Genomic DNA, 27675 nt, shown 5'->3' with positions numbered 1-27675 from the left:
AATAATTATTTACTGTATTTTTATCTAGCAAATGCAGCTTTGGTGAGCATAAGAGATTTTGTTCAAAAACATTAAAAAATCTTACTGACCCCAAACTTTGGAACGGTTATATGTGGAAAACAGAAATAGTAGACAAATAGACTGATATAAGTTTATTGCTATATACTGGAAAATAGACTGGTAGTTCTTTGTGACCCTCAGTAACTGAAGTGGTCTTGTTACTTCACAGCGATCAAAAACACAGTGTCAGCAGAGCAAAATTAAAGATTTTTCCCCAACCATCAGCACCCTGAGGAAACCATTAATGCTCAGGTAAACATGGCTGAATGTGACAGAAATTTGCAACGTTGTCAACGCTTTAAAAATAAGGCTGTTTTAGTATATCTGTCAAAATCTCTGCTGTTGTAACAATGAAAGTCCCATTTGGAAGGTTCATTTATGACTCATGAGAGAGTTTATGAGATCTTATTTTAGCAAAACACTGAGTTTTCAGCAAAAAAAGGGCATTTGATTAGTTAAAGGTGAAGCATGTAATTTCAGCAGAAATATACTGACAGAATTCCAATCTGTTTGATTGAGCGGTGGGACTAATAACATTTGCTCAACCAGTGGCACAAGTTTGGTGCGGGACAGGGGGAGTGTCTGTACTTTAACATACAATTACAACCAAAGGGTACTGGAGCTTTCTTTAAGAAAATGGCATAAGAGCACTATAAGAGTATTTCAAGCATTCTGAAGCCATATGACTGTCAACAAAATGTACACTTATCCATTGTACATTTTCTCCTCAAGTGAAAGTGAAAGTGACATGACATTCAGCCAAGTATGGTGACCCATACTCAGAATTCGTGCTCTGCATTTAACCCATCCGAAGTATGTATTGTAAATTTTCTCCACACCACACACACACACCCGTGAACACACACCCAGCAGTGGGCAGCCATTTTATGCTGCGGCGCACGGGGAGCAGTTGGGGGTTCGGTGCCTTGCTCAAGGGCACCTAAGTCATGTTATTGAAGGTGGAGAGAGTGCTGTACATTCACTCCCCCCACCTACAATTCCTGCCGGCCCGAGACTCAAACTCACAACCCTTCGATTGGGAGTCCGACTCTCTAACCATTAGGCCACGACTTCCCAAGTGGGCTATTAACCACTACAACCAGGCATGAATCGAACAATTGGAAAGATCTGACTCAAAGAGTGATTCATTTATGAAATGGACATTGCTAAGTCTCTCATGAACTCTTACGACTGTGCCAAGAACAGTTTTTTCTAAGATTTTCAGCGAATAATAACATGCATTTTGCTCTTTTTGTCACAAAAATAAATAAATTAAAGAAAAATAAAAAACAGCTATTGTATGGCTTCAGAAGATTAATATTGCACATGAGTCATATGTATGATATCAAAGACTATAGAATACCCAAGACATGTCACTCGTATAGTTTTGAATGGGAAAAAAAATGCAACGCTCAATATGGCTGCTCAATCGCAGGAAGCCACGCCTTCTGAATGAAGGAGCCAATCGCTAATCGGTAATGTCAGCGCGTCACTACAGCTGCCATTAGAAGCATCCCGGTTGATATAGAAACAGTCAGCGTTCTGAGACGTGCGCCCAGGACTGCGCATGCGCACTGGATGATCTAGCCTGAATAATAAGCTTTTTATAGCATTATTTGAGCAAAATAAACAACATTTATGACACAGTTTTTATCAGATTTATTTGGTGATTTCAAATATGAAATTTAATCGCAAGCCTAGTGAACCGTTTTGTAGAATTTGATGTTTCTCCATTCAAAGATATAGGAGTTGGACTTGGATGCCCGAGAGGCATTTCAAAGATGGCTGCCGAGTGACATGACTTGTCTTAAAGGGATTTTGATGTTATTTTATGGTGCTTTTGTATCTTTTTTGAAGTTTCATTTTCCATTTATTGTAACTGCATGGATGAAAGAGCAGGGAAAACAGTATTTACATTTTCTTTTTGTATCCTGCAGAAGAAAGGTCATACAGGTTTGGATCAACATAAGGGAGAGTAAATAATCACATAAATTTCATTTTTGGGTGAACCATTCCATTAAAAATCAAAACAATGTAACAAACAAGTTAAGGTATCTGATGCAACCCTGAAAATCCAAGTTTTAAAGCATCCCAAGTATGACCTTTACATAACAGAACAGAATAACTGAAGTTCAAAGTAGCTTAGATTAAGGTTGTTATCACCTCCAGGGTCACAACTGTTAAATATCAAAGAGCTTCAAAATGGTTTGTACATGCATCTTAAAATCTCTCCAAACAAGCTATGAAATGCACCTTACACAAAGGAGCAATCAGACTAATACAATTTTATATGAACCCTCTATGGGTCAAGCAAGTCAAGCTGTTATAAAATGCTCCATGATGGACCCAATTTTGGTTAAAAACCTCTTGTGACAAACTTCCACAAACCCCAGCTTTGAAATGCTATAGTTGTATGATCTATGGAATGGAGCATGCCAAGCTGGCCCTGGGGAGAGCAGATTTGGCATCCATGTTCAAACAATGTCCAGAGGATATGGAATTAGTCTCTAATTCACTCTACCCCATTCAACCTTCTGCTGCAGCTCGGCAGGCGGGGAAAGGTCACAACAGGTGTCCCGTGCCGTCCCCTTTTAAGAGTGCTTGGCTGTGTTCCATGGTTACCCCAGTGAATGCCACGCACCATTTCCACTCTTTGAACAAACACGGCAGGTCTTTTTCTTTGCAGCTTTTGTCCAGTTCCCCTATCCAACCAGGGTCAGAGCTGGGCAGTAAGTGTCCCGAGTGGTTGTTATTTTTCACACTAAGGAAATAGCGCCTGGTGGTCCTGGTTTGGACATATAGGTATGTAATGACATAGTATTATTTGTAAATGCCTGCAAGCTACTGAAATTTAGTTATAGCTTTTACCGATTTAATGTAGAAAATTTACCAATATTATGTTCAGTTTAAAGGTTTAAAGCGTTAAAGGGATCTCTGAACATTTTTAGACTGTGTCTGTATGATGTGTTGGTTTGATGTCATGTGATGTGTTGAACTGACTATTAAGCCCTGACAAGACTAACCTGTCGAATTTATATTAGTTCAAGCCAAGCAATTTTAATGTCTGTCATCTCATTAAGAACAAGTACGAAATATAGTTTCTCTGGAGCCACAGCGCAAAATGTTACAATGACAGCTGGTCATAATATGCCACAGTAAACACTATTTTTTTTTTTTTTTTGTTGTTTTATGGGGGTGATAATGATAATGACGAATAATAAATGAAGGCGAAATGCTTTGCATTCAACAAAAATGGATAGTGTTGTGTTGTCAGTTGGCTGCCAGCACATTGTGGGGTGTAAAATGTTTTGTGCTGATATGTGTGTCATGAATAATTATTTTGGTTGCATTCAAACCCATGCATACCAGTTATGTGCCAGAACGTTTTAAAATGGCGACTGGAGACGCGGTTTGCAAAAAGAGATGAATTCTAACCCACAAAATATGTTTTACTGGAATATTGCAGTTAAAACCGCTGATAAAAACATTAGTAAAACCAGAAAGAATCGTTTCAAGTGTTCGCTTATTTCGTTGTTGTTCAGTTACACAAAAAATAACGCAACGAAAACCTATACAGTGAACTGAAAACCCCTTAAAACACTGATTTCTTATTTAATATGCTGAATATTGTGTTAGAGACATACATCGGGAGCAGACGAACATTAAACATTAACTTATACGTGCACATCTTTAAAATTGTGTCATACTAATATGTCTTTGTGATTAGATTGCCTTGCAGAAGATCTTATCGATTGGTCAACGACAGCTGTGTGAGAATTTAATACGCTTGGATTGACGGAAAAGCTTAGAAATCATACCGCATTTTGGCACAAAGGGAAAATTTCACCACTCACTAAAGCAGTGTGATCCTCTGCAACCAGCAGGTACCGACACGGCCATTCAAGTATTCCGTCATCCAAAGGAAGATTGCAAGGATTTTAGGATATTAGAGTAAAATGGTGCTCTGAACGGCGAGCAACTCTGCTTCAACATTTCCGGAGACGCGCTTCACCGCAGCAAGGGTTAAAACCGTACTACGCTTACACTCCTATCAGCATGCCACGCCATTTTCCTGCTTTATTTCCCCCCGCGTCCATGCTTCCTGCTCCGCCGTCTCCTCCTGAACGCTGATCAGTGAGGTATTTTCAGCCGGAGGAAGAGACACAGAACACATAAAAGCAACACATATAAAAGGTCATTGTCTGAGGGCTTACCGGAGCTGAGGAAGGAAAGGGCCCAAACCAGTCAGTAACTATCGACAACGTGCGAGTGCTGGACCTGGAAGACGGAGAACAACAAAGACAGTTTGTGACAAAGCTGACACGCTGTAGTCTTGGAAGAGTAAAATCAATTGTGACATTTTTCATTTATTTGTAAATGCCTCTTTGGAGGCAGACTCACTCAAACGATAGTCTGGCTCTTACAAAATAGGAGAGGTGAGAGTAAAATAGAAGAATCCTGACAGTTGCCTTAATGAGATTCCGCATTAGGGCCACACTCACACACTTTTCCCTCAGCCAGGAGCACGCCCTTCACTTTCAATCTCACACACAAGTAATTTGGGAAACGTTAACCCTATAAAAAACTAAATCCAGACAGCAATGCTGACACTTTTCTCACCGTCCCAGACAAGAGCCTTAAATATTTTGCACCGATGCTGATGAACAGAAGTAGATGTACAGTATGTGTGAATATCAAATCAAACATTTGCAAAGTATATTTGATTTTAAAGCTTGATGTAAAAGTAAAAGATTTCTGACAGAATTGGGTTTGTTATTCCAGGCATACAGAAACAGAAAAACATTTTAATATTATGTATCATTACCTTCCCATAAATACAAAAGCTGTATACTGAATGTCTTTATATGTAAGAACTTTTTATATCGACTTTATATATAAAAACTTTATACTCATTTAAATAAGCAAATACGGTTTAATACTACTGAAACACATCTACTCAGTGTAATTAACCCATTTTTATTATTTACGTTAATTACTTAAGCAATTATTTGTTAACTGTTATTAGATGCAACAAGCACTACACTTTTTTATATAGAAAAAAAATATAAAGTATAGTTTCAGTATGTTTGATACATTGCGTATTGAGGTCTTAATGAAAAATAGTGATTATTTTATTCTTTAATATGAGTAAATATAAATATTGGCATCCATCTTGTGAACAAACGCCTCCTGCCGCAGATGAGATGAATTACACAGGGAATGAGACAAGTTCATTGAGTTCACTCAGATTGTTCACCCCTGTACTCCACAAAGGAACTTCCTCATACAGTCCTGTAATCTTTAAGCACAACAATTTATATCACACAATAATAGATAATCATAAGTTTGATGACTTGATCTTAAAAGAATAGTCCACTCAAAAATGATTCTGCCAAATAATGCCATTCCAAACTCTGAACAGAAGAGTGTACTAGTTATTTCTTTCCATGGAATTACATGAATTGGAGCTTACAAGCTTCAAAAAATGAGTAAAAGCAGCGTACAAGTATCATGTAAGTAGTTCACATGACTGACACACTACATTTCAGGTCAAATTAAAAAAATTACTATAGGTCCAAATTATTATTAATGTTATTTTTAAATAAAATTCTACTCGTTGAATGTAGTTGGTATCAGAGGGAGGGGCATTGTCTATCTAGAAAGTATCTGACTCTATAAAAATCAGTGTAGTTTACATGAAGAAAACAATGGGAGAAAGCAATGCTAAATTTAACAATAGTTTTAAAGGGGTCATATGATGCTGCTAAAAAGAACATTATTTTGTGTATTTGGTGTAATGCAATGTGTTTATGCGTAAAAAAAAAAAAAAAAAAAAAAAAAATACATTATTTTCCACAAACTGTAAATTTTTGTTTCTCCTCTACACCGCGTTCCAAATTATTATGCAAGTGATATATCAATAGAATTTTGGTACAATAAAGAGTCAGATTTTTGTTTGTGTGGTTTTTCACATCTTTTTAGATAACTGATAATCAATCTCAGACAGGTTTGGTCAATAGTTTGCCAGGTCTTCTTAGGTAAATGGAAACCCTACTTAAAGAGGTTGTTCCACATTATTAAGCAAGTCACTGTACTCAAGAAATGTGGTGAGGAAGAAAGATCTTTCTGAAGATGAAAAGTATGAAAAAATGCAATGTCTTACCCCGCCATCTGGAATGCGTCGATTTTTACAAGGCTCATTGCTCCGAAAAACGAGGTGTGCTGTGATTGGCCAGCTATCCAGTGCGTTGTGATTGGCCGAATGCCTCAAGTGTGTGACGGAAATGTTACGCCTCTTAACATATTGTGATGCCTTGTCCGGCCGGAGTGATGAGACATAAACATAAAACCCATTATAAACATGATATAAACATGATTTCTAGTCGTGGCTTCTTTTGGAAGGCAAAAACAAAGTAGTTTCGCTTTCTCAATGAAACAGCATCACACAGCAGAGGCCGGAGGCATAGAGTGAACCGCGGCCGGCATTAGTGAGCAGAGGCGGCCGGCATGATGCAGATTCTACGAAGGCGCGTACCTTGTGCGTGCGGCAACCACATGTGATGACCCCGGGCTGGACTCCACTTTGTCCATGGTGAAAGCCCATTCTGCGATCCACAGTGCATAGTTGATATATTTACTCAGCGACCAGCATGGATCAGCTCCAGGCATGACGAAGTGGATATCGTCCCCTTTTGGAAGGCCAAACAAAGTAATTTCCCTTTTAAAGTGAAACACACAGCATCTATACGACATGGCAGCGGCAACAACAATACTACAATGAAAATAAAAGGTACGCCTTCTTTCTTTGCATGAACATCTGGGCGGCGTTATGCAAATCTTCCCACATACTGATGTAGATATGTGGGGGCGTGTTAAAATGAGCCATTTCAGGGAGGCGTGGACAAGCCTCTACTTTTATAAAGAATATCTCTTTGGATTTGAGACTTTAGTGACTTTACAGATCTTCTTTATTCACCGAGAGCTTGTAACACTCCAAAGAGAAAGGAAAATTTGAAATGTGCATATACTACAGTGCAAAACTTTTGGGTAAGTAAGAATTTTTTGTATTTTTGCAAAAGCTGTTACAATTTTAAATACTTGGTTTCTATTTTAATATGCTTTAAAATATAGTTTTTTCAAGCTGAATTTTCAGCAGTTCCAATCAATGTCACATGATCCCTAAGAAAACACCCCAATATGCAGATTTTGTGCTCAAGAAATATTTCTTATTACTCTCAATGTTGAAAACAGTTAATATAAAAAATATCAAGTTCACTTTAAATTGACACGTTTGCTGAATAAAAGTATGAAATAAATAAATTAAATCAAATCTTGCTGACCCCATATTTTTTAACGGTTGTGGATCTGTTTTACAGTTAATTTTATTAACTTATGGGAGTTCACTAGCATACAGATATTAGCATATTAGCTTTGACCATATAAGACAAAATCATTTTAATGTAAATCACTTGTGCTTAAAGGTTTAGAACTTTTTTTCATTATTTTTTTTTTACTTTTCACACTTCAGTGGAGCTCTCTCAAAAAAGGATTAAACGGCATACTAGACATTTTGGAAACATCCCCCTTGTTCTCTTAAGTCGCTGTGATCTGCTGGCATAAATACAAACAGATGGTTATTATGAGAAAGTCCTGCAGTGGAGCGCAGCAGCATTGCGCCAAAGACCCCATCAGTACGACACTGTGGTTCAGGCTGTAGTACTGAGGACGCAATGAGGCACAAACTGAGAGAACATAACCGAGTAATCAAGGTATTTATCTAACCTTTTAGAATAAAAACACAATTTGAGTAAAATTTTTGGTTTTGCCTTCTGCATCTTAGATTTGTGTCTGTTAATGTTTTGTTCCAAACTCTAAAGTCTTTGTTTACAGTTGTATATAATAAATGCTGATATTTATAAAAGTCCCTGCAACTGCAAAATAAAGTTTTATGTAAAAACCAACTACATTTGCTTCGGCATTATTAGAACTCAAGGCCCTAACCATGAACATGTATTTCTTTATATGTCCATAAATATAAAGAAATATAACAGTGAAGAAAATTCTAGGTCTAATTCTAGTTAGTAAATAATAATTTTGAATGACTTGCAAATAATATTTTAAAATATGCACACACTCTTCTTTGTATGCTCAATATGTTGAAAATACAAATAATGTTTCAATTTTATTCAGTTAGGAATTAAATTAAAAGTCACCATATTTCAAGTCGTGGCCTAGTGGTTAGAGAGTTTGACTTCTAACCCTAAGGGTGTGGGTTCGAGTCTTGGGCCGGCAATACCAAGACTGAGGTGCCCTTGTAGAACAGTTTGCGTTACTGGATATTACTGTCGGTCATTTAACATTTCAAAGTCAAATATTGAATGTTTCGTTACTTCCATCACTCTCCGTCAATGGTAATGGACCGGAATGGAATTTGCGCTCTGTTCTGTGAACAGTTAACCCCACCTACTTTAAAGGGGACATAGCTACTGATCTATAAAAGAGAATAGGAGACTACAAAATTAACACAGGCCTTAGACAAGAGGTTGAGCAGCTGGCTGTCTGGTGCAGTCTTAACAACCTGGAGCTGAACACTCTCAAAACAGTGGAAACAATAGTGGACTTCAGGAGAAACCCCCCTGCACTTTCCCCAACTCACCATCATAGACAGCACTGTGGCTGCAGTGGAGTCGTTCAGATTCCTGGGAACCACCATCTCTCAGGACCTGAAGTGGGACAATCACATTGGCTCCATTGTTAAAAAGGCCCAACAAAGGTTGTACTTCTTTCGCCAGCTGAGGAAATTTAACCTGCCACAGGAGCTGCTGAAACAGTTCTACTCAGCCATCATTGAGTCTGTCCTGTGTACTTCAACAACTGTCTGGTTTGGTTCAGCTACAAAATCAGACATCAGAAGACTACAGATAACAGTTCGGACTGCTGAAAGGATTATTGGTGCCCCCCTGCCCACCCTTCAAGAACTGTATACATCCAGAGTTAGGAAAAGGGCTCAGAATATCACTCTAGATCCCTCACATCCAAGTTACCCCCTTTTTGAACTTTTGCCATCTGGCTGGCGCTTCAGAGCCGCAAATACCAGGACAGCCAGGCACAAGAACAGTTTATTCCCCCAGGCAATCTACCTCATGAACAGTTAAATGTTTATGCAATAAAAAGGTGCAATATCCTTATATTTATTTGTTACCCCTCCATCCTAATACATCCCTGCATCTCACTCTATTCTATTCCATTATCATCTATAGCACAACTGTGCATACATTTTATTTATTTCCCAATTTGTTTTGCAATATTTGTGTTTTTTTTTTTTTTTTGTCTGTGTGTTGTTGTCTCTATGTACTGGAAACTTATGTCACTAAAACAAATTGCTTGTATGTGCAAGCATACATGGCAATAAAGCTCTTTCTGATTCTGATTCTGAAATCTTCACCAGTTGTCTAGAGCCATCATTGACGATGTGATGGTTCCAGGCTTAATGACGAAATTGTCAGGATAAGTAGCTGACCGGAGCTCCACCAAGACCGCCTCCCTCATTTCCATCATGCACACGATAAATTAAAAATAAATAAATTAATAAATAAATCTGGAATTAATACAAGTGGGAATAAATAAATATACAAAATAAATAAATGCATGAATAAATACAATTAAATTAAATAAATACATTAATCAATTAAAAATTAAAAATAAATGAAAGAATAAGTAAATAAAAGTTAAAAAGAATATAATTAAATGTAAAAATAAATACAGCAAATAATACATAAAGGAAAAAAAAGTCATTTAAAAAAATAAACTTAGGATTAAATTATATTGCGAATGAACTATATTTGTTTAATCAAATCATTTATTAATTTATTTTTATTTGTTTATTTATTTATTTATTTATTACCTATTATCGCATTTATTTATTTATTTATCTATCTGTCTATTTAAATACATTTGGAAATAAATGTATGTGGGAATATATAAATAAAATAAATAAATATAATTAAAAATAAATAAATAAATATTTCTAATATATGAAAAGTTAAAAAGAATAGAAATAAATGTAAAAATAAATACAGAAAATCATACATAAAGGTCCTCTCATCCTATGTGGGATTGGATCGCACCATCCTCTGTTCGGCCATCCATTTCTTTAATATATTAAACTTAATAATCACACTGCAAAGCCCCTTTTTTAAAATCTACAGGTCCTTCTCAAAAAATTAGCATATTGTGAAAAAGTTCATTATTTTCCATAATGTAATGATAAAAATTAAACTTTCATATATTTTAGATTCATTGCACACCAACTGAAATATTTCAGGTCTTTTATTGTTTTAAAACTGATGATTTTGGCATACAGCTCATAAAAAACCCAAAATTCCTATATCAAAAAATTAGAATATCATGAAAAGGTTCTCTAAACGAGCTATTAACCTAATCTTCTGAATCAACTAATTAACTCTAAACACCTGGAAAAGATTCCTGAGGCTTTTAAAAACAACCAGCCTGGTTCATTACTCAAAACCGCAATCATGGGTAAGACTGCCGACCTGACACCCTCAGGCGAGAGGGTAAGACACAGAAAGAAATTTCTGAACGAATAGGCTGTTCCCAGAGTGCTGTATCAAGGCACCTCAGTGGGAAGTCTGTGGGAAGGAAAAAGTGTGGCAAAAAATGCTGCACAATGAGAAGAGGCGACCGGACCCTGAGGAAGATTGTGGAGAAGGACCGATTCCAGACCTTGGGGGGCCTGCGGAAGCAGTGGACTGAGTCTGGAGTAGAAACATCCAGAGCCACCGTGCACAGGCGTGTGCTTTTGAACCAGAAACAGCGGCAGAAGCGCCTGACCTGGGCTACAGAGAAGCAGCACTGGACTGTTGCTCAGTGGTCCAAAGTACTTTTTTCGGGTGAAAGCAAAATTTGCATGTCATTCGGAAATCAAGGTGCCAGAGTCTGGAGGAAGACTGGGGAGAAGGAAATGCCAAAATGCCTGAAGTCCAGTGTCAAGTACCCACAGTCAGTGATGGTCTGGGGTGCCATGTCAGCTGCTGGTGTTGGTCCACTGTGTTTTATCAAGGGCAGGGTCAATGCAGCTAGCTATCAGGAGATTTTGGAGCACTTCATGCTTCCATCTGCTGAAAAGCTTTATGGAGATGAAGATTTCGTTTTTTCAGCACGACCTGGCACCTGCTCACAGTGCCAAAACCACTGGTAAATGGTTTACTGACCATGGTATTACTGTGCTCAATTGGCCTGCCAACTCTCCTGACCTGAACCCCATAGAGAATCTGTGGGATATTGTGAAGAGAAAGTTGAGAGACGCAAGACCCCAACACTCTGGATGAGCTTAAGGCCGCTATCGAAGCAACCTGGGCCTCCATAACACCTCAGCAGTGCCACAGGCTGATTGCCTCCATGCCACGCCGCATTGAAGCAGTCATTTCTGCAAAAGGATTCCCGACCAAGTATTGAGTGCATAACTGAACATAATTATTTGAAGGTTGACTTTTTTTGTATTAAAAACACTTTTCTTTTATTGGTCGGATGAAATATGCTAATTTTTTGAGATAGGAATTTTGGGTTTTCATGAGCTGTATGCCAAAATCATCAGTATTAAACAATAAAAGACCTGAAATATTTCAGTTGTGTGTGCAATGAATCTAAAATACAGTATATGAAAGTTTAATTTTTATCATTACATTATGGAAAATAATGAACTTTTTCACAATATGCTAATTTTTTGAGAAGGACCTGTATATGGAATCGTGAAATAACAGATTTTGACTTATCGGTTGACTGGGAGAGGGTGTGTTCTAATCTAATCTTAACTTTTAAAAAATTGGCTCACTGTCTTATCCATTTCAAAGTCATCCATAGAGCATACTTAACTCCTTACAAGAGGTTTAAAATTAAACTGCAGTCGACCTATAACTGCCATATCTGTAACACTGTATCATCAGGTACTTTTCTCCACATGTTTTGGGAATGTCCAATTGTTGTCAACCTATGGACACATGTGAATTCTGTTTTATCCTTTTTACTACAGATTAATTGCACGTCTAATCCAGGTTTATGTCTTCTCAATGACAATTTCAACTTCTGTTTAAGTTCATTAAAGAAGAGAATGTTGTTTGCTGGTTTTACACCTGCAAAGAAGACAATAATACAAAACTGGTTTACTCTGAAAATGTGTGCAAGAACATTTTGAATTCATAGCCTTCTTGGGATAGTGGCCTGTGAATGTACAATGGCATGAATTAATGGAGCTAAACCTAGGACTATTAATGCATGGCAGTGTTTTTCTTCTGACGTTTTGGAATATGTAAAGGAATGACAAGGATTTTTTTTTTTTTTTTTTTTTTCAAATTGTAAATTATTGATAATGTGTCTGTTGCTTCCCCTTACCTGTTTGTTTGTGGTTTGGATGGATGCTGTTTTGTAAATATAAAAAAAGAAAAAAAGTTGATCACAAAAAAAAAGAAAAGAAAATAATACATAATACATAATACAGGAAAAAAGTCATTAAAAAAATCAGGATTAAATTATTGTTGAATGATGTTTTTTTTTTTTTTTATATTTTTTTTTTTTTTTTATCATTTTTTTTTTTTTATATATGTTTTTATATAGAGTATAAAGTGTTTTGTGTTATTAATTCCTCTGAGATTCTATTATTGACTCACTATTAAATCAACAATGAGACAGATGGAATGATGCTATGTGGGTAAAGCACATTCAAGATAGTCTAGTGTCTCTCGAGACTGCTGCTCTGACCCCTCTCTCACTCTTTTTACCTCACTGTCACAACTGACAGGCTTCTCCTCTCTCCAAGCAGCAAAACAGTGACACTGACTCTGTCCTGTCAATTATTTATGTCTAAGTGCCCAGTCTTGAGGCATATGCCCTCTCCTCTCACTGCACACTGTCTGGGCTTCAGTCTCCGAGAGACCCCTTTATTCCATTCAGCCTTCTGCACTTTGGCTGATAAAATTCTGTCTTTATTTTTGAGATGTTTTTACTTATGCAATAAGTCACAAGAGGCTGTTGTTCATAGTGAATCTACCACAAGTAAAGGCTGTTCTTAGGCATGACCTGAAGCTGAGTTCCTAAAACTTCCTCAATCGATACTCAAGTGGCTTTTTAAACAGGTTTAAAATCATGTAAAGTCAACTGAGATGATGACTGTAAACTATAGTCTTCGGTGGAATCATGGTTGCCTTTGTATGATGCTGCATCCACGTCTCAAATTCAAGTAAATATGTAAGTGAGTAACTTCATTTGAGCAATTGCACTGATCAAAAATAAGTTCACTGCTAAAAACCAAATCTTCATTACATCACATACACCGCCCTACATCATATTTGGTGAATGAAATCCAATACTTGCTGATTCCAAAAATAGTACCTGTTGCATGATGTGCATTTTGTGGGCATTTCTGCTTTTGACAAGCGTTTGTAAGGTGTTTTTTATTCCCTTAATCACCAGAACAACAACAGACATTAAATCGAGTATTTGAAAGCTTAAAAGTACAAATACACTTTTTGTCATTAAAAATAAAACTTTTGACTACTTCTCACGTCTATGAGTGTGATACAACAGTATGACAGCACGTATGTGTAAATGAATAAGAAACAACAATGGATGCAGCGTCCCAATGTGCCTACTTATACTACGTCCTTAAATTATGTAATTTTCTGGTGAGGGAAAAGTACACACTTTTGAGTGTGTCGTAGAAGAGTAGGCAAGCTTTGGGACATACTATCACGTCATACAATTGTGTCTTTAATGGAGTGCTCTGTTGCATAGTTCCAGGCACCCTGTCACTGTAAACTGGCCTGTCAAGCATCTTGTCACAATTTTTATCCTCCATATTTCATTTCCTTTAAATTCCTACTGTATTGGAGAGAAATTAAGTAGCACGTTGATCTGCCAACCTTGAGTCTTGGGTCTTGGGTTTTTATGCAGAGAATTCAGCTCATGTTTTCTGCATAATGATGCATTTAAAAGTTAACGACCAAACAGATGTTTATAAACGTTTAAATTGGTGCTGCAAATGAAATATAACACTGATAATATTAAATAAATACTTTTTTACCAGGCTAAATATTGATTATTAGTAACTCAAACCCCTTTATCTAAACCTCTCTAATTAACCGTAGGTCGCGCAAATCCACCTTGTTTGTAGTTTTGTTTTTTAACGCTTTTTTATTCATGTGTGTAGTTCTCAAACGAATCATTCATCAAAGCGCAATGGTTTTTGGGTAATATTAGCCATTAGAGTGTGCACAGATCCATACTTCAAAAATCGACCTGAAACAGTAGACCATCCGGAGACTTTTGGCATACTCTTTTCAACATACTATGCTTTGGGACACACTTATTTAATCTCACATACTATTTAGGATGGATAGTATGAGCACTGGAATGCAGGGGAAGTGTCTTTTAAACCCCTTTTGTGCAGAACTACTTCCTTCTGCCACAGATTCAAATCTCAGTTTAAGATTTTAACAGCTGAGCTCAAACCTCTGTTACTAATTTGAAAAACTTTACTTTAAAACTAGTAACGAAGGAACGTTGAGTTGCTTCATTGAAAGCTTATTGTATCACTGTATTAAAAGCTCATTGTATTATGTGGAGTCTTGTATTATGAGAGAGAAATGGACTGAGTGTGATTACCTGCATCTGATACAGCATTCATTCTTCAGCTCAATCTCATATTCACAATAAAACATTTGAATGTCCGCTGAGGAAATCGTTATCTTTGTTGTAGTGTCCTTTTATAAGTTAAGGGTGATTTCCGATGACAGCGCTGCTCACTGCACTTGTTAACTGCGTCCTACAAGCTGTTCTTAAAGTGCCCCTATTATGGGTTATGAAAGGTTCATATTTTAGTTTTGGGAGTCCCCAACACCAGGTTGACATGCATGCAAGGTCAAAAAACACTTTCATTGTCTTATAATATGCAATTATTTTTTCCTTTTTGCTCAACGACTCCCAAAGGGTTCACTCAACGATCCACTTTCCAAACCCCTCCTTTGCATCACGCTAAACTGCGGTGATTGGTCTGATGACCCAGTCTGTTGTGACTGGTCTGCTGCATTCAATAACGGAATGGCAACACCATTACTTAGCCCACAGCTCGGTGGTAAACAGCCATGGTATATGCGTTAGCCCAATGCAGAAACGTATTGATAAAGTTTGTACACCAACGTATTGCTCTATTCTTTATCAGAACTCCAAGTAATAACAATGACAAACAATTACTATTCATCGACACATTTCTAGACAATTGCATGCGAACAGATATTGCTGTTAGCCGGTTCATGCTGCGCGGAGCAAACACAACACACGCAACCAAGTATTTTGCAACAGTACACAGTACATGACAGCAATAGTTTACTCAACCACAAGTCATCCAAGATGTTCATGTCTCTCTTTCTTCAGTCACAAAGAATTTAAGTTTTTTTCAGGAAAACATTCCAGTATTTTTCTCCATATAGTGGACTTCAGTGGTGCTCAATGGATTGAAGGTTAAAAATTCAGTTTTAATGCATCTTCAAAGGGCTCTAGACGATCCCAGCTGATAAATAAGGGTCTCATCTAGCAAAACGATCTGTCAATTTCTTAAAAAAAATAAAATATTTAAACACTTTTTAACCACAAATGCTTGTCTTGTCTAGCTCTGCCTGTGTACAATGGTTCAAGACAGGGTATGTTTAAAAACTCCCATGATTCCAGGATGATTTTGAAGTTGGAGGAGAGAATGAGTTGGGAGTTTTTTGACATACCCTAACTGTAGCCTAACAGATTTACCCTCACAGTGCAGAGCACAGCGTCTTCTCCACAGGAATCCGCTACAGTGTTTGAGGGAGGGAAGGTTCAAGTTTTCCTGGGTCTGCGTGCACAAAGTGGGCGGGCATAAATATGCTAATGTTTCATATTGACGTCAACTTGAAACAGCTTCAGATTCATTTTAAAAACGATTCGTTTTCATTACTCGGAGTCAACTCTTTCTGTTGAAAGACAATAACTTTATACATGGTGCACTTTTAGATGTAATACTTTGCAGGATATTTTCATTCACTCAGAGCTAAGTTACACTAGAAAAAAAATCAGTTTCACTCTCTTTCAATATAAAAGTCTACCGCTGACTCTCTTGTTTCTTGTCGCCATCTAATGGCAGAACAGTGTCACTAAAATCACCATCACAAACTATTTATCAGGAACAAATAAGAGACTATTGAGACCAAAGGCTGCCTGTTAGATTTACCCAAAACAAATTATATGCCATGTTCAACCACTATAGAGACATCAGACCCAGCGGCAAATTTCAGAAGATCTGGCCGAGGTGAGGCTGCTCTCGGCCAGTTCATGAGACCTCATGTCTGTTGATGCCCTGGAGCTCACATCTCCGAAAACGTCAAAGCAAACTTTCAAATAGATGTTATCTTTATTAACAAAGCGCATATTTGAAGTCTAAACAACTCCATTCTCGACTAAAAAACTCTTAAAACTACATTCCGTGACACAAAAACAGTATTATTTATAAAATTTAAGTGGATTTGGGCATCTGCAATGACACTCGCTGCATCAACACAGTATGCAAATTTATAAATTTACCATGGCAAATATATTTTATAAAAATGTTATGTTGTTTATTACTGTAGTATTAGGTCTATTAAAATTAAACAAAAGCTTGCAAATAAGGAATCTTGTTTTACAGTTTTAAGCGGGTATTTTGTGTGTGTGTGTGTGTGGGGGGGGGGGGGTGTAATTAATTAACAATGTTCTGGATGATACTCAGGCATATGACTCAGCATATACAGCAAGGTGGTATTATATTATGATCTTTTAAGCAAAGTGTAGAAACATTGCACCTGAAAATCATTTTTTTCACTACAGAACTTTACATTTCAGGGGTTTTCTTGTTGTTGTTGTTGTTTTAGCTCAACGGACATGCCACAGAGAAAAGTGCTGACGTTGATTGAGGAAAAGTATTTGTGCCAAATATCTGATCCATTTTGGCACACTGTAAATCTTCCCCTTAAAAGCCATTACTCTGAAATATTTCCATCAGGGTCTTGCACCGGCCCATTACCTCCCGCCCTTTTTTAAACAAAGTACATTCCGTTGAGTATAACAGCTCTCAGGCTCATAAAAACACCATAGGCTTGCATTAGAGATATAAATGTACCCTGCTGTTTACCATCCGTCAATCAAAATGATCCATATATACACAGAACAAAATAGTGTTTATGTTACGCATATCTATAATGACATTACTTATCCACAATATTCAAAACAAATGATCAAGTCATGAGATCACTTGTTTTCGTGTGAGCAATGCATAATATTTCAGTGAAACTTTGTTTTGGATTTACACAAACCTAAATTATAAATTCTGTCATATTCTTAACCCTTTGTGCTGTGCTAAAAATCCTTTACCTAGTTTTGTGTTCCTGTCCAAAATGACCAGCCTTTTAAAAATTGCTCATAAAAATGTATTATGCTTGTATTATTTGTTATGTATTATTGAATTAAATTTAATTCTGTAATCATTTACTCAACCTCCTGTCTACTGTGGAACACAAGAGAAGAAATTTTAAACATTGTTGGTAAACAGTTTCAGGTGCAATTGACATCCATAGTTTTTTTTTTTTTTTTTTTTTTTTTTTTTTTTTTTTAATGTATGTATTTATTTATTTATTTATTTTTGTTTATGGCAGTCAATGGGACAAGAAACATTCTTCAAAATATGACAGAAAGTCATACAGGTTTGTCATGACATGAGGGTGAGTAGGCCTAAATGACAACAGAATTTTAATTGTTTGGTGAACTATCCCTTTAATCTTAAATCTAAAGTATCATGTTGTGCATTTCAAGCCTAAATCAGCAATCAATGGACTCTATGCACAGCACGTATAGGCTAAAAGGTTTTTGGTCTGAATTCAGCCATAGCGTAAGCATTACCAGCCACATTCTTTTGTCAATGAATGATGAATAAAAAATAAGATTTTATACATTTTATTGCTATAGTATAACACATTATGTATACCACAGTAATATAATACAAAACATATTTAATGATGAGTTCCATAAAGTTGAAACATCCATGAGGGTGGTTTGTCCTGCTATTGCAGTGTCCTGTTTTGCGAGACTTCCCAAAGGTTTTACCTTCTCCCCTGGAAGAAGAAACTTGCACTAAGTTGATTTACAGTATTAGATGTAAGGGTTTTAACATATAAAGTTGGTTTTTATAATGTCTTTATTATCCTCTTCAAGAATGAAGACAACATACGGTTAGTTCTACACTAGGTAAGATCTAAACCCTTATACATTATATTACCAAGCACAATGTAGGCCTATTGTGAATTTTTTGAACCTGCATCCCACAACATAGTTCGTGTGACCAGAGCAAGGGCAGCTACAACCAGGAGTGAAGTTGGAATAACAAGCAATTCAATGGTAAATATAGATATTGTATTCTCTGGGACAGAGTAAGAAAAGGTATGTATAGGTATTGTTTTCTCTGGGAGGTATTTATATATATATTTTTTTCTCTGTTAATGCACACGTTACATGCATTATATGTATCATAATTATTTCACATTTATTTTGACAAATTAAGTTCCTCTTCACTGTCCACCTTTCAGTCGGTCTTCCAGAGAGATCTGGCCTTACACAAAACACTTGGGTGGATTAATTTGGTTTTATTTCTAAAGACTGTAATATAAAATGTAAAACTAAATAAAATGTAAATGTTAAAATACTGTTTCTTGCATGTAAACATAAAATAATTTGATACCATGTAATGTAAACATAAATATTACTAACTTCGATACAGTGTATTGGTTATGTAAAATACAAATACTAATAACGGTGATATTGTAATGATATGTCTTTTTTTAACACTTCTGTCACTTGAAGGACTGATAGGTCAGGCAGCTTGCTGGTGACACCACTATAAAGTGTTCTCCTGAATTTAAAAACAAAGGTATAGGGTAAACTGACCACTAAAAATAAATAAATAAATAATATATTTTATATTGTAATTTCATTTTGATTTGATTATGTTATGTGATATATCCAATAGGATTGTGTTTTTGTCTTTTCTTCTGCTAGGGCTAATCATAGGCATGCTATACATTATGACAGAAAGAAATGAAAAGATGATGTAACAGCATTAGACAGTCTACTCCTACATTAACCACTCAGTGAGTTTCCTCTCTTTTCGTCTTGCAAACAGGACCAACATCCCACTGACAGGACCTGGCTTGACTCTCTAGGCATACCAATGGGGCATGTTAATATTGTTAATCAAAGTTTTATGTCATTCATTAATGTATTTGAATTCTCTTACTTACCACTTACCATTGCTCTAGGTTTGTGCCAGCTCTGCTCCATTTTAGTGCAGCTCTGTTCAGGAGGACCTGCATTGATTCCCAGTTCTGAATAATGTGCTGTCTGATACAGTGCTGCAACAATATGTATGCACACTGCTGTCCCTGCAACACAAGAACAACAGGCTGGGAATCCTTTAAAACAAACTGTGAAGATTGTTAAACTGGGTTACATATTGAATTCAGATGCATTTTGAATTGCACTTTAAATTGTAACATTTTAAATGAAAATAAAATTATGATGAATTAACAGTTTACATAATGTTACAAACATGCCAATACACTGTAAAAAGTGCAGAGTAATATTTCAAAGGATGTCCATATCCCTAAAAATCATCTTCTCCTCTGTAATTTTGAAAGTTCCACATAAGGAACAATGGCTTCCAGCTTCCATCCATCACCGGATGGGGGGTGAAAAGGGGGAAAAAATGCATCACCCTGAGGAAAAACATGGAAGTAACCATGCATACAGTCTATTAGTCCTCATTATTAAAAAAAAAAAAAAAAAAAAAAAAAAAAAAGAACATTCCTCAGCTGTGATTTTTATGTGAAGTGCACGCAACCATCTCACTTTCATCCAAGCCAAACATTCAATAGTTATTTGAAATGCTCTCATAAAAGCACTCATTTCATCTCTAGACAGGATTCACAATATGTCACACTTGATGATTTGTCAAAGGTTAGAGAACATTGGAAGTTTGAGGGGTGGCCGCACCTGAAGATGCAGCCTTTTCTCGCATTCAGCTCGACCTTAACAAGGTGAGCAGAAAGCCTCCACACGGGTGCTTTACAGCCTCCGTGTCATTTCATCTGTCAGGCCACACAAGATCACAACACAATAAACTTGTCAACTTTCAAGAAATTACTGCAAGCAAACTCATTCCCTCTCACTCAGTGAAAGAGCGGGTGACATTGGGTCTTTTATAAGACCACGTGGAGGTCAGAGAATCTACTGCTTCTACGTGTGGAATTAAGGTTCTGGTGGTTCCTGATTTATGGCTGGAGAGGCGAAGGTTCTAGTTAAACTGCTTGAGAAACACTGATTGAAACGTGTTATGATTATGCTTGCTACGCAATGTGTCATAATTCCTATCCTCAAAAGTTACACTGACACATCCTAGAACAATTATATACTGATTGCAATTAAGAGCAAGGTAATGTGCTCTAAAACGATTTTAGCATTTAGTGAAAGAAAGTTCAGCACATATTTGGTAAATTGAGATGCAGGTAGTTTGGATTTATTGTGGGTTTGAAAATATGCTCATGAATTTAGTTGTTCACATCTTGTTGTTCACATTGTCCAAGACAAACGAGGAGATAAACTGCAAACAAAATCATACAATTCATGTAAAACAAAAAAAAAAATCTGAGTTATTTATTTTTTTATAATTCTCTTCTTGGCTAAAATCGAAAACCTCTATCCTTGTTTAGTACTTCTAATTCGCGAACTGTGTTTTGATTTTGCTCTCTCCTCTGCGCTTCCATGTTCGTCACTTCTCACCAATGCTTACGCTACGCCTACATCCTACATCATCTGCTGGAACGTCACTCTCTCGTTAATGGGTGTATAACTAGCGGAAGCTAGAGATTACAGTTTACAAGTTTACAGCTTCCAGTTTTCATGATCTATTTCTATTTTAAAATAGTAAAGAGAAATTAATAAATTCTGTGTCTTTATAAACACATTTCTTTAAATATATTTCTGTTTGAATGAAAGGATATCCGAAGCCTTCACACAAAATGAAACAGGAATTGCTGTTCTCCATCAGCCTTTATGTTCTACAATAAAGCTAATGCTTTAAAATGTTTACCATTCATTAAAGCTCGGCACTGTGCAAGTACGTACAAATACATGTGCATTTCCAGATTTTCTTACTGCACCAAAAAGCTTTTATTCACTCATGTTCCCTTTGCCATCCATCTGTCTCTATTAATATAAATATTTCCTATAATAAATCAGGCTTGTCAAGAGTTGAGAACAAAACATTGGCCTTCACGCAGAGGAAATTGCAGATGTATCAGCATGCAGGCTTACGTTCAAGCATCAGGGCGAGATGCATCACACTGTTTTGTTCACAGCTTAGCCTCAAATAGCCATTTCCCATCAGCCCAGGTGAATGCATTCTAATCCCTGATCATCTCAATGATATTACGATAATTTCCCATCAGCCCAGGTGAATGCATTCTACTATCTATCTATCTATCTATCTATCTATCTATCTATCTATCTATCTATCTATCTATCTATCTATCTATCTATCTATCTATCTATCTATCAAGGTGCAAAAGCTTGTCACTGGGGCAGTAACCCTTTCAAAAGATACTAATATGTACCATTTGGGTACTAATATAGCTTAACGGGTAGCAATATGTACTCTTTCAAGGTAAATAAGTTACAAATGTGTACTTTTAGAAAAAGTACTCCCCCCAGCTTTTGTATCTTTTTTCTTTTTCTTGTTTCTTTTTTTCTTTTTTTTTTCTAAAAGTATACTGTATACTTACTGTAATGGGTAACCATAAAGATAGTTACTTAAGTAACTTTTCAACTACATGTCAACTACCATTCATAGTATAAGTAGACTGTCTGCTTAATATTTGCTAACATTCAAGTTCAATTCATGCAAGTAATTTTGCAAATATTTTGCAAGCACTGTAATTTGTTGTCAGACCAGTGAAGGTGTGGATTTCAATTCCCCTCTTCTTCTATTATATAATGAATACGTAATCATAGTTATATTTTATAGAAAAAGTGATGTGGTTCTCATAATAGCATTTGACCAGTGCAGACCAGTGCACCACATGTATCCACTAAATTTGACCAGTGCATTATATTTAATGTTATGTTTACACTAACTATAGTTAATGCTTATGATTTTTGGTACTAGTGTTTCTGTATTCTTACACTGTTTTCTACGGCCTTTGCATGTGTGGAGAACTCTGTCTTCAGTAAACTCTCTGTCAACCGATTAACAGATTTAATGCATGGTCTTCATTGAGCATATTGGTCTCTCTATGGGATTTAAGTGTAATTCCCCTACACTGCATGTAAAAGCATAACTGAATCCTGTCCAGCCTCTTGCAATCAATATCCCACATACATTAAATAAATGTGTACTGTTGAAATTAAATTATGAAAATATACAGAAAAAATGCAGGCCTGTGCATTTTCAATCTTAATCATCAAAACCACAGTCAGGAAATGTTTACATCATTGATTCTTTTATCCTCCTGTTTTTTTTTTTTTTTTTTTTTTTTACTGTGAAGCTGTAAAAGGTGAAGTCTGTGGCCTCTGCATGTAAATCAGTTCATTCAGTACAAGGTAATCCAAAGTAAACTCTGCATTTTAGGCTTATTTGCTAATGTTTCACCACAGAGAAATCCCCCTTTTATACAGGTTAAACTGAAACCACCATTGCTTCTGTTCTCCATTACACTGTTCACTTTTCTGTACCCTTTTGTCAAAGAAATTTGCTGGTACAATATGCTAGTAATAAATATTGCCTTCCTCTAAAAGCACAGACTCACCTCAATAAATATATTGCCCCAGTCAAGTGTAAATCATCTCTTATCTCCTCACTGATACCTGATCTTTCAGCCTTCTGTCTTGAAATGTCTTTCAAAAAGACTGCAGATAGTACGTCCTCAGCATTCCTGGTCCAAGGAAGAGGAAGATGGCATCTGAGATTAAATTTATAGTGAAAGATAGAGCTTGTCTTGTTACCCTGTTTAATGGAAAACAATGAGTCTTCTAGTGGAGTCTCTAGGCTGACACATTGACCTGGATATACCCATTACGTTTTTTATTATCCCGAGAGTAGCTTCTTCTTCTTCTTTTGGTGTCCTATGAATGAATGCCACAATCCAAGACAGACAAGAAAAACACAAAATACCTGAAACACCTTCCTATAACTAATGGGCTACAGACTCAAGAAACCTGATAATATTAGATTACAATACAAAATATTTTGTTTCAGTTTATCATATTGCTTGATACTGGATATTTAATTACTGTGAGACAAAATGTTAGAATTGTGAAATAAAGTTGCAATTACCATTTTTATTCTGTGGTTGAAAAAAACTTCCATATGATGCTTAAATTAACATATACCATTTAAAACAATTAATTTTAGTTTAAAAGTGTTATTTTAATTTATTTAGATAATTATTTATTAATAACTTATTTGTGCATCACAATGGAAAAATATATCTGAGATGGAAAGAGATTCCTGAGCAACAAAGAGAATGGAAAAATGCATGGAAAAGGGAGAAAATTGAGACATTACCATTTGGAAACACATCCTGACGGAAGCAGTCCATCATGCAGTGCAGCGCAGAACAGAACAGAACAGAGGTAATAATGTGCTGCAGGGCAGGAGAAGGGTGATGGTGGATTTTACCTGAAAACACAGACCCCTGCAGGCCCCGAACTCCAGCTGACAAGATGACATCCTTTATCTGTATATCTGATGGGCTGTCCAATCACCTACTCCTCTCAAATTACAGCACTGAAGACAGGAAGCGCTAGAGGTAGACACATCCAGCTGATTAGTTATGGTTCCATCCATTCAATACAGTTCCTGTATAAAGTGGGTAAATTATTAAATTAATAATTATAATATGCTGCTGCCATATTATTAGGCAGTGTGACACATTTTAGAGTAGTATTAAGACTTGACAAGTGGATCTTTGCCTAGTATGAAACAGGAACACAGTGTTGAGAAACACTGTACATTTGAGCAAATGTTAAGTCAGTGCAGCTGATCTGTCTTTAAAAGGATGGTCCAGCCAAAAATGACACTATTTGCACCCTCATGTCATTCCAAACCCATGTGTTGCAATATTTCTGTATGCTGTATTTGATCTATTTTCCTTATTTGTAAGTCGCTTTGGATAAAAGTGTCTGCTAAATCACTAAATGTAAATGTAATTTACAAATTTACAAAATACCATGTTTTATTTGTTTTTAATTGACTGCTATTGCTAATGTTGGACGACGCATCCATCTTGGTTTTCTGGCTTCATTTGGTTAAATGCTGCATTCGATTTACCTTAGAAGTCAGATGTCGAAGCGGGGAATGATGTCACACCCAAGTGGACCGTGTTCCCGCAGAGAACTCAAAAAAAAAAAAAAAATTGAGTACACTCATGTTAGCATTAGCGGTGTTAGCAAAAACAGAGCATTACATGACGTTTTGTAACTGCAGAGACTCACATACACCACAGCAACATGTTCACAGATAGAGGGCAGTAATGAGTGTATGGCTCAATAATGAAATGGGAATACAACAGAAGCTTTATAAATATTATAGTAATTATAGTCTTTACGTTTGCTCACGTAGTGGGCAGCCATCTTTAATTCTCAATTTGGGGTTGATCGAGGCAGACCGAGGTCCCGAGAAGGAACTCAGACTTGCGTGAGCATTCCATTTAATAATTGACCCCGGTCTGTTGAATTATTAGAAAATAATGCTTTGCGTCGTGGCCGCATCTTTGACCTGTTGTCAGCTATTCATTACAATAGATGACAAAATGTTAATGTTTTGTTATTATCAAACAACCTGAAAAAACATTATTGTGAATAAATAAACAAACAAGCCTTTGGTTTAAAAAAAAAAAAAAAAAAAAAAAACTTTTACAAATAAGTAATAAACAGATATTTAACAACTTCTAGCCTATGTATATTTTTGATATAATCTGAAGCTGTTTTCATATGTTAGGCTATACTACATGCTGTTGAAATTGTGCTTTCACACTATCAAATTCAACCTTTAATCACTGTATTATGAACTTACTGTAATAATTTAAAGACCAGATTCAAACATACATGACACTTTGGCAATTGTGATGTTTCTTTCATCTTTCACCAACAGTATTTGGATTTCTGGCAAAGGAAGTAATATTGAAGACGTTACAACTGTCAGTGCTCATGTTATCATGCACTTAAAGAGCTCTCTTTGATCACTGAGCGCTGTCATGCTTGTGTTCTTAAGCAACTGTAGATGAAAAGAAATACCTGTACTTCACCAGGAAAAAAAAAAAAAATATATATATATATATATTGAATTTGCTCGTAGCTTTAATTTCCTTACCTTGGGATCCAAAGCAATTCTGCTGCAGATTACAGTGAGCATGTAAATTCTAATTAAATTGAACAAACTACAGACGAATAGAGGCTCTTATGAATGATTCAGAAGCGCTTGGTTGGCATTCTCTACTCAAAGCCAAAGATACTATTGTGTGCATTCATCACTGTACTCTATAATTTACCTCTCATACTAATTATTATGGGTGACATGCATGTCCTTTTTAAGTTTAGTTATTTAGAGTTATTTATTGTTTGCTCACAATGAACATGAAAGTCAGTTTTTTATTTACAAACTTACGATACTTGGATGTAAGAGGCTTTTTTTTTTTTTTTTTTTTTTTTTTTTTACTAATCTAACAAAATCAAAGGCCATTTGGGTGAAATTGGGGAGTCCATGGTAATAATAATAACTATTATATATGTATGTATTGAATGTATCTATGTATAAGGGAGAGTGGTGTGATTTGAGCCTGTGGGAAAGTTGAGCCACCCCTTGTTTCCAGGCAACATTAAACAAAATTTGTGTGACCACAAATATATTAAGAGTTATCCATTTTACTCACCCTGTGATGAAGAGAAGCCCATGAAATAGTAACCATTTAAGTAAAAAAAAAAAAAAAAAAAAAAAAAAAATGGTTTATCGCTGTCCAAAATTGTTTTTGTTAGTTTGTTTGTTTGTTTTACAGTATGTTCAATGTCTCATGCTTCTTGTGTCTGAACAATTACAGACAAATCTGACAATATAAAATATCACACGTGTTTGTGTTTTAGGTAGTTATAATATGAGGCTATAATATTAGCATGATTTTAGCTCTAAACTGAAGGGTTATACATATTTGTTAAAATAGTAAGATTGGGGTAATTTGAGCTGAAAGTCCTGGAGTAAGGTGAACCACCTTCCCTTTAATGATGATAAAGTACTATTTTACTGTAATTCTACATTATACTTCATTAATTTTAGAACAAAAAAAATTGATTTTGTTCTTTGTTTTAAACTTGATTTTGTTCTGAAAATTCATATCATAAACGTTTATGAAAATTTTTATTGAAGTTTTTATGAAACTGTATTTCCCTGTGACATTTATAAGTGGGATGTTGAATATTAGCCCAGTTCTGTAAGGTCAATTGCAGTTTTATATTATTATTATTATTATTATTATTATTATTATTATTATTATTATTATTCAATTTGAAATTTATTTTGCTCTAATTTTTTTTTCTTTTTCTTTTTTTTTTTTTTTTTTATAAAAAATGCCTTAAAAATTTCGTATTGTATCTTTAAAAAAAAGTTTTGATTAGTCATCCGTCCATCCATTCCATTATCCAAAGCTCTTGGTCCTTATTAGTGTAGCAGGGAGCTGGACCCTAAACCAGCGTCTTGAGCTACAGGCAGGGAAACACACTGGATGGATGGCCAGTCCATCACAAGGCTCACACAAGACATTTTTATTGAATTTGAATATAGCATGAGGTGAAATTGTTCACTTTTACTTCAGCATAATCAATGGCACAGTTTAACTCCATGTGGCTCAATTTACCCCTCACTGGGGACACGTTGAGCCAAGAGACCACTTTTTTTTTTTTTTTTTTTTTTTGGAAATCCATATTTTGAAAGCGGGTTGTTTTAGATCCAAAGTGATTATTCCCAAGAATTCACCACATCCTGACCCATTAATGTCACAACTCCCCCCGCTCCCCCTATATATACAGTACAGGTCAAAAGTTTGGAAACATTACTATTTTTAATGTTTTTGAAAGAAGTCTCTTCTGCTCATCAAGCCTTCATTTATTTGATCAAAAATACAGAAAAAACAGTAATATTGTGAAATATTATTACAACTTAAAATAATAGTTTTCTATTTGAATATACTTTTTAAAAAAAAAAAAATTATTCCTGTGATGCAAAGCTGAATTTTCAGCATCATTACTCCAGCCTTCAGTGTCACATGTAACATCCAGTCTATCACATGATAAATTAGAAATCATTCTAATATTCTGATTTATTATGAGTGTTGGAAACAGTTCTGCTGTCTAATATATTTGATGAAGAAAAGGTTAAAAAGGACTGCATTTATTAAAAAAAAAAAAAAAAAAAAAAAAAAAAAGAAAATCTAATAATATATATTCTAA

The sequence above is a fragment of the Cyprinus carpio genome, chromosome A11 (assembly GCF_018340385.1).
Source record: "Cyprinus carpio isolate SPL01 chromosome A11, ASM1834038v1, whole genome shotgun sequence".
NCBI classification, from domain to species: Eukaryota; Metazoa; Chordata; class Actinopteri; order Cypriniformes; family Cyprinidae; genus Cyprinus; species Cyprinus carpio.
Note: the sequence above shows the minus strand (reverse complement) of the source record.